Below are 16,250 nucleotides of genomic sequence, written 5' to 3' on the forward strand. Positions count from 1 at the left end.
TTTGAACCATGGAACAAGTAATCTGGGTAAAGTGGAAACATAAGATAGAAAATGAGCTGAACTGGGGGTTCTCGGCCAAATTTGGGAATCCTAGGTCAAGCCATGTGGTTCTCGGTCAAACATGCAGTCATCAAGAGTTCTCGGTCAGAGTTCTCGGTGGCCATGTGTTCTCGGCCGAAAACACGAGTTCTCGGTTAAGTATGGATCTCGGCCAAATATGTGTTCTCGGTCAACACGTGTTCTCTGCCAAAGAGTTCTCGGCTGAATCCAGTTGGGCCCAGATGGATAGTTGGGCCCAGATAGTGAACAGCTGGACCTGAAACAACTAAGCCCACATCATGCTAAGCCCATTATCTTAAGCATAACAAAGCCAACTTATAAATGTGTTGGTTAATTAAGATACCAACTAAATCAAGTAAAAGGTTAGTTAACATATATATATATATAATATTACAGTTAGCCGTGCTTAATTAAATAAGGGGAAAACAATCAACGGCGAACGCAACAGGATCCATGTGAGTTTCTAGCCCCATTCCTTGTTATGTTTCCGGGGCTGTGTGCATACTCGATGTGATTAGTTAATACACTTACCTTAAGTGGTAAGTGTATGCCTATTATGATATACATGTATGATATAAATAGATGCTTGATGAACGATCTTCGGGTATTGCATGTACTGTCAGGAGTTAGTTAGATGATATGATTGTTTATATATATGTTGTATGTATGGAGTATGTACGTTATAGAATATAAGTACGAAAGAGAGTATGTAAAATATATAAATGAAAAGGAATTGACGGATATGAAGGGAATTGACAGATAATGAAGGAGTTGACGGTAAAGGGTGGCAGACCCTAATAATGTCTGTGAAGAAGGGTGGCAGACCCTAATAATGTATGTGAAGAAAGGTGGCAGACCCTAATAATTTCTGTGAGGATTGGGCTAAAGGCCCTTTAAAACATAGAAGTAAGTATATAAAGAAAGATAAAATATGAAGTATGAAAGAAAGAAAGTGTAAGAGTAAGAATGAAACTATATACTTACGTATGTATGAAAGAAAGTAAAGAAGGGAATGTATGTTATATAAGAACGTATTGTATGTCGATTGTATTAACTAGAACTCACTCAGCGTGGCTGACTTTTAGTATGCACGCAGGTGAGTAGGATGAGGCAGCTCGCTTGAGGGGAACATGTGGCATTGAATAAGAGGCTAGCATCGGAAGACCCAAGGCGTTTATTTAGTTATGTTTTAAAGACAATATATTTATTAAGCCAAGTTATGGATTATTATGTATGTTTTATGAAAGTCTTTATATTTTGTGTATGTTTTATTTAACTCTGATCATTAGAACTATGTTAATGAGTAAATCCAACGTCCAAACGTAAGGTATCGGTGACAGGGCCTTACAACCCTATCAGCCACATTATTATAAAATTCATGTGGCTGAAACATTAATTCATGTGGCTCTATACGTGCAATGGTCACTCATAGTAAATAGTCATGTGGCCATTTTCTACCGTTTAGCCACACTTATTGGAGAGGCTTCTTGATGGCCAGCAACTAATGCCTGTACCCTTTAGCCACACTTATTACCACATAAGGCCACTAAAAACTGTATGTGGTCATATCATACCCACGGTGTCGCGACCTTTGGCCACATATGACCTGAACCAAATGTGTGTGGCTAAAGGCCTATGGCCACACTTTTTCGTGTGACCGAAGGTCAATTTTCACGTAGTGGGGAGAGAGAGAGATTTAAGAAAGTATGAAAAGTAAAGTGGAAGTATAAGATAGTGGCTATGTCAGAAAGCAAATGAGAGAAAGACACCTAGCTTGCAATAGAAATACAATGAGCTGGCAATGGAAGCATGCTTCAAACGGTTGTAACCCATGTATTAAAAGTTGGAGCAGTGGAACAGTAGAAAAATGTGAGTGGCATGGGTTTCTCAATTAATATATATATATACTAGGTTAGAACCCGTGTAATACACGTGTTTGTAATAAAATAAAATAGCAAAAAAAGAATAGTATAAATAATTACAAAAAGTGAAACATGAAAAAATACTATTCAAAAGTCACTTAACTTCATTTTTATTCTTATTTGTTGCAATTAAAATTTTGAATGCATTTTAACCATATATTTAACCATTATAAACTGAGGCAAAGTCTTTCTTCATTAAAATTTGGAAAGAACTCTTCTTGTTTTTTTTTTTTTGTTGCAATTGAAATTTTGAATGCATTTTAACTCTTGATTTAACCATTCTAAATTAAGGCAAAGACCCTTTTATCATCCAAATTTGGAAAGTTATTTGTTAACAACTTGCATCATTCTAAATTTTGACTTTTAACCAAACAAACTTGTGTCTTAATAAACTTCAACATTAGTATTAATTTTAATATTTTTTTATAAAATTAAACATTAGTATTTTGAAGTAGTTAACAAACGTTTTTACAAAACTTTTTTTTAATCCGAAAACACCAACAAAAATCATGTAAAAAAGACCTGGTTCAACAAAATCATATAATAAAAAACCAAAATCAATAAAAGATCATATAAAAAAACGTCACATTTTAAGTTAATTGCCAAAATGTACACATTCTAAAAACTTGTGTAAATGCTAGTTGCCAATTGAAATAGTTAGAAAAAAATATGTTTAACAACTATAATACAATTGCTATAGTGATCAAAATTGCATAAAACTCCTAAATGCTACACTTCGTTAATGAAAGACATGTTTATCAGCTCATATTCAACATTCAAACATCTCGAAATATAAAATAAACATGAAAAAAGAATTATGAAATGAGAAGTAAGCATACTATCACCTTACACCTCAATATGATTGAGGAAAATAAAGGCCATAGCCCATATCACCACTCATGATGCAACCAAATTTAATAAGATACAACTAAAATACAATGCACATGCCAAATTATAACTCATCGTCCATCATAAAGATGGCAGAAGATGTATAAGTTTTTTACATTTTCTGTTGCCCTTGCAACAATCCAAGAAGCATGTCTGCACACAATAAACAACAAAAAAATAATGACAACGAAAAATACAATAGGTATGCAAGAAATCTTAAATCTTTTATTTATGTAGCTATAAATTCATTTTCAAATATAATGGAAAGGATTTTAAAAATGGGAACCGAATTTTAAATCCTTAACTGTTGTAACTATATATGTGATGTAAGGCCCCGTTACCAGTGCCCTACTTTGGACGTTGGATTTACTCATAAACACAGTTCATAATATCATAGTTAATAAAAATATTCGCGGAATAATAAAACACTCAAACCATTATGTTACATAACCATCATTTCTTGTCTTAACAAGCATTCAAATTATTTAAACATAAAACATTGTCTTTAAATTAACATAACACTTTTTGAGATGCCAGCTTCTTCAAGTTCATGCCATGTGCTTCCTCTTATGCAAGCTGCCTCAATCTACTCACATGCGTGCATACTAAAAGTCAGCTACGCCGAGTGAGTTCTAGTTAATCATACAACATACAATCTGTTCTCATACTTGCACACGTGCCCGAAGGGGTATACATTGATCATACTTACTCTTCATATATAACTATCCATCCTATTTAAAGAGCCTTCCGCCCTATAACCTCACAGATATTATAAGGGTATGGTCCCTAACATCACATATATTATAAAGGGTCTGGTCCCCAACATCACAGATATTATTAGGGTCTGGTCCCTACCGTCACATATATTATTAGGGTCTGGTCCCTACCATCACAGATATTATTAGGGTCTGGTCTCTTTGTTTCATGCAACTGTACCATACCTGTTCTTACATATTTTCCTTGACAATACGTGCAATCTCCGAAGATCGTTCATGTACCATCAACATATCATACATACATTATGCACACATCATATATATATTCATACATACATCATATCTTACATCATACATATCAATCATATCTTTAACTACCACCTGACGGTACATGCAATATCCGAAGATCGTTCACGCACCGTCAAGCAATCATCATACATAAATCATACAAGGCATACACTTACCACTTAAGGTAAGTGTATTAACTATCACATCGAGTATGCACACAGCCCCGAAAACATAACAAGGAAGTGGGGCTAGAAACTCACCTGAACGCAATTACGTTCACCGTTTATAGTTATTCCCCTCTTTAGCTGTGCACGACTAACTGTATAACAATTACGCGTATTAATTACTATCACTATCCATATCGTATTTCTAGTCCACTTATAACCCTCAACGAACGGGGGTCCGGGGGCAGCGCCCCTGCAGCGGGGTCTAGGGGCGGCAACCCCTAGCAGGGTCCAAGGGGCAGAGCCCCTGGCTGGGGTCGAGCTGCCAGGTCAGCTTGGAAAAATTTTATTTCCATTAACTGAACTGTCTTAACACATTTTCCATTCAAATTTTAAATCATAATTAATTTGCTAACTTAAAAGTTCAAGGGCTTCTTTGTAATTAAATCATTCTTTTATAAGTCTAGGGACTGTTCTGTCATTCTTCCAAACATCCAGTTCGTTATTCGGTTCTTAACGAATGAGGATTCTTAACGAATGAGCCCCCATAACGAACTGACTAATGTAGCGAATTAACCCATTTAGCGAACTGATATGCATAACGAATTGACCTCCAAGACGAACTGATCTGGCCAACGAATGGGGTTCATTCGCCCCTCTCTTAACGAATGGCCTTAATGAATGAGCTAGTTCGTCCTTATTTCCTTAACGCATTACATGCTAGTTCGTTATTTTTCCGCTAACGAATTAGGGTTATGTCAGAGAATGTCATAAACATTCTCTGACACCTTAACCTCGTACCTAACTTTTCCGGCGCCGCCATTGCCGGAATACCGCAAAACTCACCGGAAAAACGTATTTTCACCGTTTTACACCGTTTTTCAACGTTTTTCATCCCGTTCGACCCAAATCTGAGCTAGGGTGACCCCTAAGCTCATCTTAGGTTCGATTTATACCCGATTCCACCCGAATCTCGTGACTTTAACGATGTAACGGTGTCGGCTCGTCGTTTTATGACTATGTCTAACGGGTTTAAGCTAATAAAACATCATACTAGTATTACCTTGGATCGGGATCGATTTTCCTTCTTGGTTTCGGCTTAGAGAAAGGAAGAACTAGAGAAAAAACTTAAGTGTGTGTTTTGGGAGGTGCATGAAATATGTGTGAAATAAAATTAAATGGGTATTAAAGGTTTATATAATTATGGATCATGGGCTTAAACCCATGGTATTTTCCTTTCTTTCATAACCCAAGTCCATAACCCATATCCATTTAACCCAACACTAGTCCAACTCATAATAACCCATATTCCATTTCTTAACCGGAACCCCAAAAACGGGATGTTACATGTGATAGTAATGTTATAGTAAATAAATATAAGAGCGCCTTAATTTTGAAAAACTGGTAATATGGGCATAATCAATACACATGACATTAGTTACGTTTGAATATATAAGACACCATATATCTCGATATGTTACATAAACCGTGGAATTATGTACGTTATGTTATGTTAGTGTTAAGTAATTATAATACCATGAGATATAATAAACAAATATTAATAATCATCTTTAAGTTCCCAAAACAATCTTTTGTTTTGTAAACAAACTTACCCAAAATGCATTTAAGGTTTTTCTAAGAATGCTTGTTGAAAAGAATGGATGTTTTTTTGGTGAAAATATGATTTTAAAAAATAATAATGAAAAAAAAAGTTAGAAAAATGCCATGTGTCAATTTGAAGAATTTTGGTGAAAACTAAATGGAGAATTTTGTGGAAACTCCACTCTTTTATTATATAGGTATATATATATATATACTGGTTTTTATCCCCGTATTACGGGGGTTGTTTTATATTGTTTGTTCTAATATTTATTATTTTTTTGAATTTATATTTTTTTATATTGTATGAAAGTTAATAATATACTTATGGTTTGATGATAAATTGTTTCACAAATAAACGAGATGTTATAACCCGGTTTTAAAAGCTATATGGTTTTGATGAAATCCAAGACCCGTTTATTTTTTTTACTATAAAATTGGTTTTTTATTATAAATAATATTTATGAAAGTTAATAATATACTTACGGTTTGATGAGACCCAATACCCGTTTATTTTTTTTACTATCAAATTGGTTTTTTAATTTAAATATATATATATATATATATATATATCTTTTTTAAAATAAATAAGATATTAATTTTTATTATATCCTATTTTATAGGATTTTTACATTAATAATTTGGTGAAAATAATTTTTAATTAATTAGATGTTATAACCCGTTTAGGGAATATCTGGGTTTGGTAAAACCCATACTCATGAATTCGGGTCAAATGCATGAGAAGCATTAATTTAAAAATCAAGCAAATCTGGTGACTCCAAAAAAAGGGGAGCGACCACATCACGACACGTAGGATTTTTATGTCTTCGTTTATATTATATATATATATATATATATATATATATATATATATATAATGAAAAGATACTCATATTATATTTAAACTACATGTAGGAAAAAGTTTTCCAAATATAATAAAAAGAGAGTATATAATTATCAAATTCAGAATTGATGTGTTTTTAATGTTTTCTTTAACAGATTAATTTCCACATTACCAAAATATTAGTATAGTTTTACATTTTTTTGTATATTATAAATATGTTTAATATTAGTATAACTTTATAATGTTCTAACTAAAATGTTTGGTTTATTTAGTAACAAATTAATTACCATATTATCAAAATATTACTTCCCTATAATTGCTCTCAACATAGATTAAAAAAATGAGCGAGAAAATTTGTCAATGAATGAATCAGGAACTGCCGCATGATCAACATCATAATCCTCTTTTATTAAAAGAAATAGATCAATTCAAAGTTACAATTTATATGTACTGTATCTTGTTGTATCAAATCATATCGTAATATATTGTATTGTAATTAAAAATTTTCTATGTGGGTCTTACCAAAAAAGGGTTAGGTTAGGAAATATATTCAACCAACACCAATTCTTTACCCATTGTATTTAATTTGTATTTAATACTAATAATTAATTCAAAGTTACAATTCATAAAATTATATCCTATTATATCAAATCATATCATAAGTATAATAATTATAATTAAATTGTGTTGTACGGCTTTACATTACAATATGTTATAAATGCAAATAAGTTTATGTGAAACTAATTTGGTTTCTTCATCTCAGGCAATGCATAGTCTCTTAGCCCTTCTCATTTTATTGTATGACTGTCTCTGTAACTCCTTTCTGCATTGTTGCAAAATGGGATATTTTTGTTATGAGTGTTATTACAGATAATATTGTTGTTCATGTTAAATCAGGAGATGATGATCTTGGTAATCATACAATTCCATTCAATGGGTACTATAGTTGGTCATTTTGTGACAACGTTTTTGGCCGCACCCTTTTCTATAGCTACTTTTGGTGGGGTTCGAAATTCCAATCTTTGGATTTATTTGATAAAGAAATTCGACACGTATGTTATGACGGTACTCGTGTTAAAAATCAACGATGTTATTGGTTGGTACGGCCAGATGGATTTTGGGTATCTTCTGATAATTTTACTTTTCCAAATAGCTGGCAGGTTAGAAACAATTGGCGTTAACATGTTTTATATTCTATGCTAGTGTTTGAAACATGATATAACCTATAACAAAGCTCCATTTATTTCATCATTCATATTTGTGACATCTCGGATCTTTCGTATTTGTATTCATATTCGTTTACCCGATTTGGTAGTGTAATTCGGACCTTTCGTATTAATAAAATCTTTTATTTATAAGTATTTAACCTTGTTTAACTTAATTTATATCCTCACAACTTTCATCGTCAAACAACTCTTAAAACCCTTAAAATCGCTTTAAAAAACTAAAACGCATTTATGGGAGTTCAAGGACTAAAAATGTCAAATTTGAAAATCTTGATGAAACACGCCCGTCGCATAGAGCGACGGGATTGTCCCTAGGTTGGTCGCGTAGCGCTATCGACGCGCAAATCAGCAAAACTCGTTTTGATTTCGTTTGAATGCTAAATCCTTCCTAATTCGGCTCAAATCACGAAAATTAAGGCCCAAGTTAAGTCATCTAGTGTTGTAACTTGTCCGGGTACATTTCCCCGCTATTACAATCGAAATCTTTAAGTTATTAGGCTCGATTTCGTCATCAGTTAATTATTCAGTTTCTTAATCGAGTTACTGCATAAAAAGTTTTAACCCTTGATATTTAATCAAAACGTGTTATAAAACTTAAAGACTACTACAACATCAGCCACCATCTCTGCAATCTCTAATTCCATCTCCACCAGTGACGACTCCACATTTTTTTGCACTGAGCCTTAAACATCTCGTTCGACATTTTGCACTTGGTCGAAATTTGACCAAGGGTTTTTGTCTCGGTTTGTTCAGACAATATTCTTGACGATTAAACAAATGAGTTGTTCAATTGTAGCATTTTTTGTGTTTTGGAAGTGGTTTCTGTGTTCGGTCTTTGCGGGGGGGTTTTCGTTTTTGAGAGCTTAGGAAGTGGTGTAATCAACCGAACACACCCTGATACCTATTTATACTAGTAAGGAGGGTTAAAAAATGGTCAAAACGGTAGAATAAACGGTCTCATGACCATTCCCAACAGTTTGATATGTTGCAAAAAACTTTGTAACGTAAATAACCAGTTATTAACTAGTTCTTGGGTTGAAAACTAAAACCGGTTATAAACTGACAGTTTTTTTCGGTTAGTAACCGGTTAGAGAAACAGTTAGTGACCGGTTTCTAACCGGTTAGACTGTGCACCTCTAGGCTAGTTCCGGGTTTTGACCGTGTAGAGATGGAACTGGTTCCAGCCGGGCATTGTACGATTTTTGTGAGGAATCGAAACCTTGTCCGTACTCGCGGGTTCAGGTCCGGTTCTGAGCTGGGTTCGAAGCGATTTTTTCCCCGCCTCTAATATAAGTAAACTAGGAAGATTCTCGGCGCGTTGCGCCGGGTTGATGTTATTCACAGTCGTAATCGTATAAATTATCAAATCGTGCAGTGCATCTGTGAGTCGAGATGAATTCGATCGGTGTCGGGTTACGAAATGTAAGGACCCGTTACCGGTGCCTCACATTTGGACGTTGGATTTACTCATTAACATCATTCAAATCATCAGAGTTAGTAAAAACATTCGCGGAATATAAAAACTTTCATAAAACATTTCATAACAATCCATAACATGTCTTAAAACAACATCTTGTCTTTCAAAATAACAAAACATTAAACATAAACGTCTTAAGTCTTCCGATGCTAGCCTCTTATTCAATGCCACGTGTTCCCCTCAAGCGAGCTGTCTCATCCTACACACCTGCGTGCATACTAAAAGTTAGCTACGTTGAGTGAGTTTTAGTTAATCACATAACATATAATACATACATACTTACAAGCTTTCATTCATACTTCCATACTTTATATTATACTTACTTACCTTCATATCTTACGTTATAAAGAGCATTACGCCCTACTTTCCTCGAGTATTATTAGGGCTCGATTCCTCCTTCCTCGAGTATTATTAGGGCTCGGTCCCTCCTTCCTCGAGTATTATTAGGGCTCGGTCCCTCCTTCCTCGAGTATTATTAGGGCTCGGTCCCTCCTTCCTCGAGTATTATTAGGACTCGGTCCCTCTTTCCTCGAATATTAGTAAGGTTCGATTCCATCTTTATTACCATACAACCATACATCATTTACATTCATTCACATATCATACATATCATATCATCATTTAACATAACATTACAACTTGACGATACGTGCAATATCCAAAGATCGTTCACATACTGTCAAGAAGTCATTCATACTTTTCACATAATCACGTAAGGCATACATTTATCACTTAGGATAAATGTATTAACAAACACATCGAGTATGCACACAGCCCCGAAAACAAAACAAGGAAGTGGGGCTAGAAACTCACCTGGATCTTGTTTCTTTCTCCGTTAATTGTGATTCTTTTCTTTAGTTGAGCTCTGCTAACTGTATATAAGTCACACGTATTAAGACTCGTCCTATTTACAATTATGCCAATTAGCTAAGTCTGGTGTAAACTGTTGGCCTTGTTTAGATTACATTTACTTATTATATTTTCTTACAAACCCTAATGTAAGGTTTTCAATTATTTTATTATTATTTTCCTTTTTCCTAAAATATGTTATCATTATCTTAAGACTTTGATTATTTAAATATTATTTCCTTTATTAAGTTCACGCCCCTGTTTGTATATTGTCATGTGTTTTAAGTATTTACATATTTAGACGTATACGTGTAGGTATAGAACACACGGGTTATCCCATACATGTGGATCCCAAGTGTAGTCCTATATATATATATATATATATATATATATATATATATATATATATATATATAAGCGAGTATATCTTTACGTGTATGTGTATACCCGGGCTTAATTATGGTAACCGAATATAGGGTGAAACCGAATCCACATTATGTCCGAAGCCATAATTATGATCGAGTCCAGGGTGCAAGCGAGCATAAGTTGTATTCGAGTTATATGAATCTGCATGTTCTTTGTGAGCGATCTCCATGTATGTGTCTTAGGGTTTTGTAAGCGATATGTGCATGTAAAGTAATCGGGTTTGATATGTAAGTGAACCATCTAGGTGTATTCAGGTTATCATAGATGTAAACGAGCTAGGCATGTAAGCGAATACCAATAGTGTAATCAGGTTTTGATTGTATGCGAGTATCTTAGATGTATGCGATCATATATATGAACGGCTTTCAATGTAATCGAACATAGGAGATGTAAGCGAGTTCCATAGTAAGCGATCTCAATGTATACGACCATAAGCGATTATATATGTATATTGTAAGCGAGTACCCGTAGTGTAAGCGACTTTGTATATTGTAATCGAGTCTAGAAGTAAGCAAGTCACTAGTAATCGAAACCCAATGCGATCGATTTTAGTTGTAAGCGAGTATGTGTATACATATTGTGATCGGGGCTCCTTTATTGTAAACGATGGGATTGTATGCGAGTTTGTATATATGTATTCATACATATTGTAAGCGAACAGTATTGTAATCGAGTTTATTGTTTGTAAGCGATCAACATTGTAATCGATTTTGGAGTTTGTAAATGACCTTAATGTGATCGATTAAACATCGTATGCGACTGCATGGTGTATGTGATGTGGATTAGTGTATGCGAGTATATATATCTAGGTGTATATTATATACGAGTATGTGTATGTGGCTAAGTATTGTATGCGAGTTTCACCTTGTACTCAGACACATCTTAAGTAATCGAGCTGCCCATATAATTGAACTCAGAATTGAGCCTAAGTACAATGTGTGCGAACCTATATATATTCACATATTGTATGCGAGTCCTAGTTGTACACATGTATGCGAATCAACTTGTAATCGAGTCCTTGTGTAAGCCCATCATTGTATTCGAGTGGGAGTATGCGACTCCAGTGTATTCGATGGGCTGATGGTCCTTGGATAGTCGTGAGTTACGGGTTTGGGGTCTCTAGAACCATATCATTAATCCGTTTTAACCCTAACATCTTATGAGTAGTTCGTTATCAACTCGTATTCATTTCCATGACCGATCACGACTTAAATCTAGCTCGAAAGATCATAAAGTTTAAATCTTTAAGCTTTTAATGTTTAAAATAGATTTCGGGTTTCTTTAACGAGCCGTTTCCATCTTCGAGTTCGTTTCTTTCATTTTTAACATCAAGCTTGTTACTTTAAGGTTCGTTTATACCCGATCTATTCCCGGTTCAAGTTTCAAGGCCAAACGTTGATTAAAATATAAACTTTAAGATCAAGAACATACCTTTATGTGTTCGCTTGGCCTTGTTTGGCTTGGTTATGATCTTTGAAGCTTGGATCTATCTTATATATTGAAGATCTAGCTATATTTGGCTTGGTTTGGTCTCGGATCTCGATTCTCTCTCTCGGCCGTTTATATGTAGTAATGGAGGTGTGTGTTCTTGAGTGTGTGTAGAGATTATGGAAGATGTAAATGAGGATTAGGGTTTTAGGATGGTTTAAGAGGATATTTATATCCCTTAAAACCCATGGACTCTAGGCCCATCCACCATCTTAATCCATTTTATTTAATCTAGGTCCATCTCTCTTTCTTTATTTATTACCGATTAGATATTATCACACGATATCTAAACGTAACTTTCTTTATTTAATATTATAATATTTTGGATGTTACACGAAACTAGTATTAAACCCCAAAAAATACTTTGTTGAAGCAAAAATACAACAAATTGACATAACAAAACACGTGTTGCGGTTACGAACCCATGACACTTCGGTTGGTATCTGGATCGGCGCCAAAAATAAAGTAAACCATAAATTCATCCACACCCAAATACAACAATTTACCATTTTTAAAATATAAAACAAAATGTGGCAAACAAAAAAAACACGCTCGTTGCAGTTGTGAACTGATACGAGTTCGTTGATTCTGGAATCGAGGGACAAAAAAAGTGATACAAAACTCAGTGCATTTCGTTTGCGAACTAACGTGAATTTCGTCGGAATCGACGTTGTCGACACTAAATCGTACACGGAAAATCATATGTTGTGGTGGTGAACAATCGAGTTCAGTTAGTATCAGGTTACGACATCGATATTAAAGCAATAAGTTAATCCTTCCACACTCAAAATACAACAAATATACATATTTACCTAAAATATACAGTGGCGAAAACCAAAAATATACGCGCATTGTGGTCGTGACCAGACACGAATTCGTCCAGAATCGGCGGACAAAAAAAACAGTGAGGACTAAAACCATATGTTGCAACCGCGAGCTGACACAGATCATTTACATAAGATAAACCGTGGCGAAACCAAAAATATATGTGTAGTGTGGCCGTGACATGGCGCGAATTCGTCCATAATCGATGGACAAAAAAACTCATGGGGAAAAAAATTTTAGGTTGCGTCCGCGAGCTGACACGAATTTGGTCAGAATCACTTGATGGTATCAACGGTAAAAGAAATCTTTACGGTTGCGAACAGACACGTATTTAAAAACGAAAAACAAATAAAAAAGGCGACCAACCACGTGAGGCCACGACCGCCATGTGGACCAATCACGTGGTTGTGTCGCCAAAGATCTCTTTTATTATATATAAATATAATAAATAGTGTTTCACTCAGCGCGTTGCGCCGGACAGGTTGGTAGAACCCAAGCATTGTAGGTACCAGCTTTGAGGCGGTAAGTCGACACGAATTCGGTCAGTTTTAGTTATGTGCATTATGGAATCAGAACTAAAACAAAAGGTAAAACAAAAACAAATAAAAAATTGATGTGGACCAATGGGGTGGCGTCGGTCAGTAAAGCTCTGGCTTTGGTAAAACCTGAGCGTTGTTGTGGATCCCGGGCATTGAGGCGATGAGTTTACACAAATTTAGTCGGTCTCTGTCACTTTCGTTACGAAACTGTAACTAAAAAACAAAAACGAATATAAAAACAATATTGGTATCCAGAGAGTTTTCATTATTGTACCGATACTAAAACAAAATGCCTTGATTGTACAATTCGGTCGGTTTTACTAAACAACACAACTATCCGGTCTACACAAAAGTTGATGTTGAAAGACAAACCATTCTACCATACAAAAAAAATAAATAAATAAAAATAAAAATAAACCCATCATTCGCTGCATGACAAACTATTCTACCATATACACAAAAACATAAATAACATAATAAAAAAATAAAAAGAAACCAACATTTCATGCCATGAGGGATTCAAAACCAAAAAGGAAACCATCATTCACGGCATGACAAACCATTCTATCATATACCCAAAACATAAATAACACGATAAAAAAACAACATTTCATGCCATGAGGGATTCGAACCCAAAAAAGAAACCATCATTTCGTGTCATGAGAGATTTAAACCTTAATTGATAACAGGTATAAACACTTTTCCTAACAAACAAAATCATCCACCAACATCAATTTATATGCCAACTATAAAACCATTACCATATATACAAAAACAAAAATAACCTACTTTTGTTACATCAAAGTTTTCTTTTATAATAATAATAATAATAATAATAATAAGTAATCGTACACGTATATCATAAAATAAATTGCTACAAAATATTGCTTTGTATAATATATTTATAGGCCCACTAAATCTTATCATACACATGCATCAGAAGATCCTTGATATACCCAAGTGATGCTTTGTTTAATGTGAACTAACATAATAAGACCCGCGAAGAACTTGTTAACATATACATGATGTATCATAATGACCAGAAACAATTTATCATAAATACGTAGTATCCAATATGAGTTGCTATAGCATAATGTAGGGAATGGCTCATTAAGGCCGAAACATGTACAAGTATCACACACATATATCATATGGGCCAATGACTAGATGTAGCATAATGGTAACGTGTGTAACATTGCACTTTGGTTTGCCACACCGCCCACACGGTCAAATTGACCTATTCTATACCCACCACCGAACAACCGATATTTGACACCACGCCCACCAGATCACCATCATATGTACCACTAGGATACCACCATCAATGTCAGTTGATACCACTACCACGTGGAACAAACCAATTTAAGTATTTAACCAAAAATGTGATTTAATCGATCAGAAAAGTGCTATAACTTTGGAATTTCGGTAGATATAATATAACAAAAACTGCTAATCGACTTAATCTAAACTGATAGTTTATGGTATTATCATAACCAAAGTGTTCAGTCTAAGACAATAATTGCACATGTAAATAAACCAAACAAACACGAACGGAGCTTGTTCTTATTTGTCCATTTAACTTTAGCCAAACAAATAGGCATTGACACTTAACTAAATGGTTTTAGTATTCGTGTTATTTCATTAAGAAAGTGAACGTGATTGTGTTATCTACTAGAGAAAATATCAAATAAGAAGTTTGATTTTTCTAAGAAGGCTATGAATGAGGGTATTTTTGTCTAATACCTTAATATTGAAAACCCACTTAATTTAATTTCAAAAACCCACTTAATTAAAACTCACTTAAATTTTCACTTATCTCCTACAACCACCACCGCCCACCGCCACCGCCACTGCCACCACCTTGCCGGAAAAGTTTTCGGAAACTTTGCTGGAAAATAAAACACTATGAAAGACACAATGTAAAAAACACAATTGAAAAAACGCTATGAAAATAGAAACACAATAACAAAAACACAATTAAATAACACAATGTAAAAAACACTATGAAAAAATAAAACACAATTGAATAACACAATTTTGTAAAACACAATTATGGTAAAACACAATTTGTAAAAACCCAAGAATTTTTTATTTTTTTTTATAAAGCAATATGGTACTTATATAAAAGATAAAAAAAACATGCACTTGTTTTTATGGTGAAATTGTTTTGAAAAAAAAAATGCCGTATAAAAAAGTTATTGACGTTTTAAAATGATGGAGGGATTTGACATGTGCCTTGCATGTGGAGAGAGAAAGTGAACAAATGTGTTATCCCTATTATGCCCTTACCCTTGTTTTACACTTAATGATCTCTCTAATCTAATTTCAACCATTCAATTTTAAAATGAATGAACAAGATTATTTTCTATCCTTCTTACAAAAACTAACATTGTTATTATAACCCAACTCTAATCTACTAAACAATTGTTTCACAAACATAAATAAATAGTGATTAAAAATAAACACAAACCACCATCATCATCATCATCATCATCATCATCATCATCATCATCATCATCATCATCATCATCATCATCACATCAAAGATTTTAAAAGTACCCAATAATATATAAGTAATGACCAAGTGTAAACGAATATTTCCGATTCATCGATTTAAGGGTTAAAGGAATGGGCTCACATCAACATTAATATGTCGATGGGCCTAAAGGGAATGGCCTTATATTATTATAATATTAGACCAAGTAGGTAATAGGAAATTAAATGAATATACAAACCCGAACAAAATAAATGAGCGAACGAACTTAAAAAAACCATTCAGGAACATATATTAACCATCCTTACATGTGTTTTAGTGTTTATGTTTATTTGTTTAACTAAATCAACAAAAAAAAAAGATTTTACTATAAATAAACAAACTACCCATCAAATAATTCAGGAACGATTCACTGAGTATTTGATTCTTTTTACGTGCCCAACAA

Source organism: Bidens hawaiensis, unplaced genomic scaffold, assembly GCF_021521415.1.
Source record: "Bidens hawaiensis isolate Kalapana, Puna unplaced genomic scaffold, B.hawaiensis_p1.1 tig00054209_1, whole genome shotgun sequence".
In the NCBI taxonomy this organism is placed as follows: Eukaryota; Viridiplantae; Streptophyta; class Magnoliopsida; order Asterales; family Asteraceae; genus Bidens; species Bidens hawaiensis.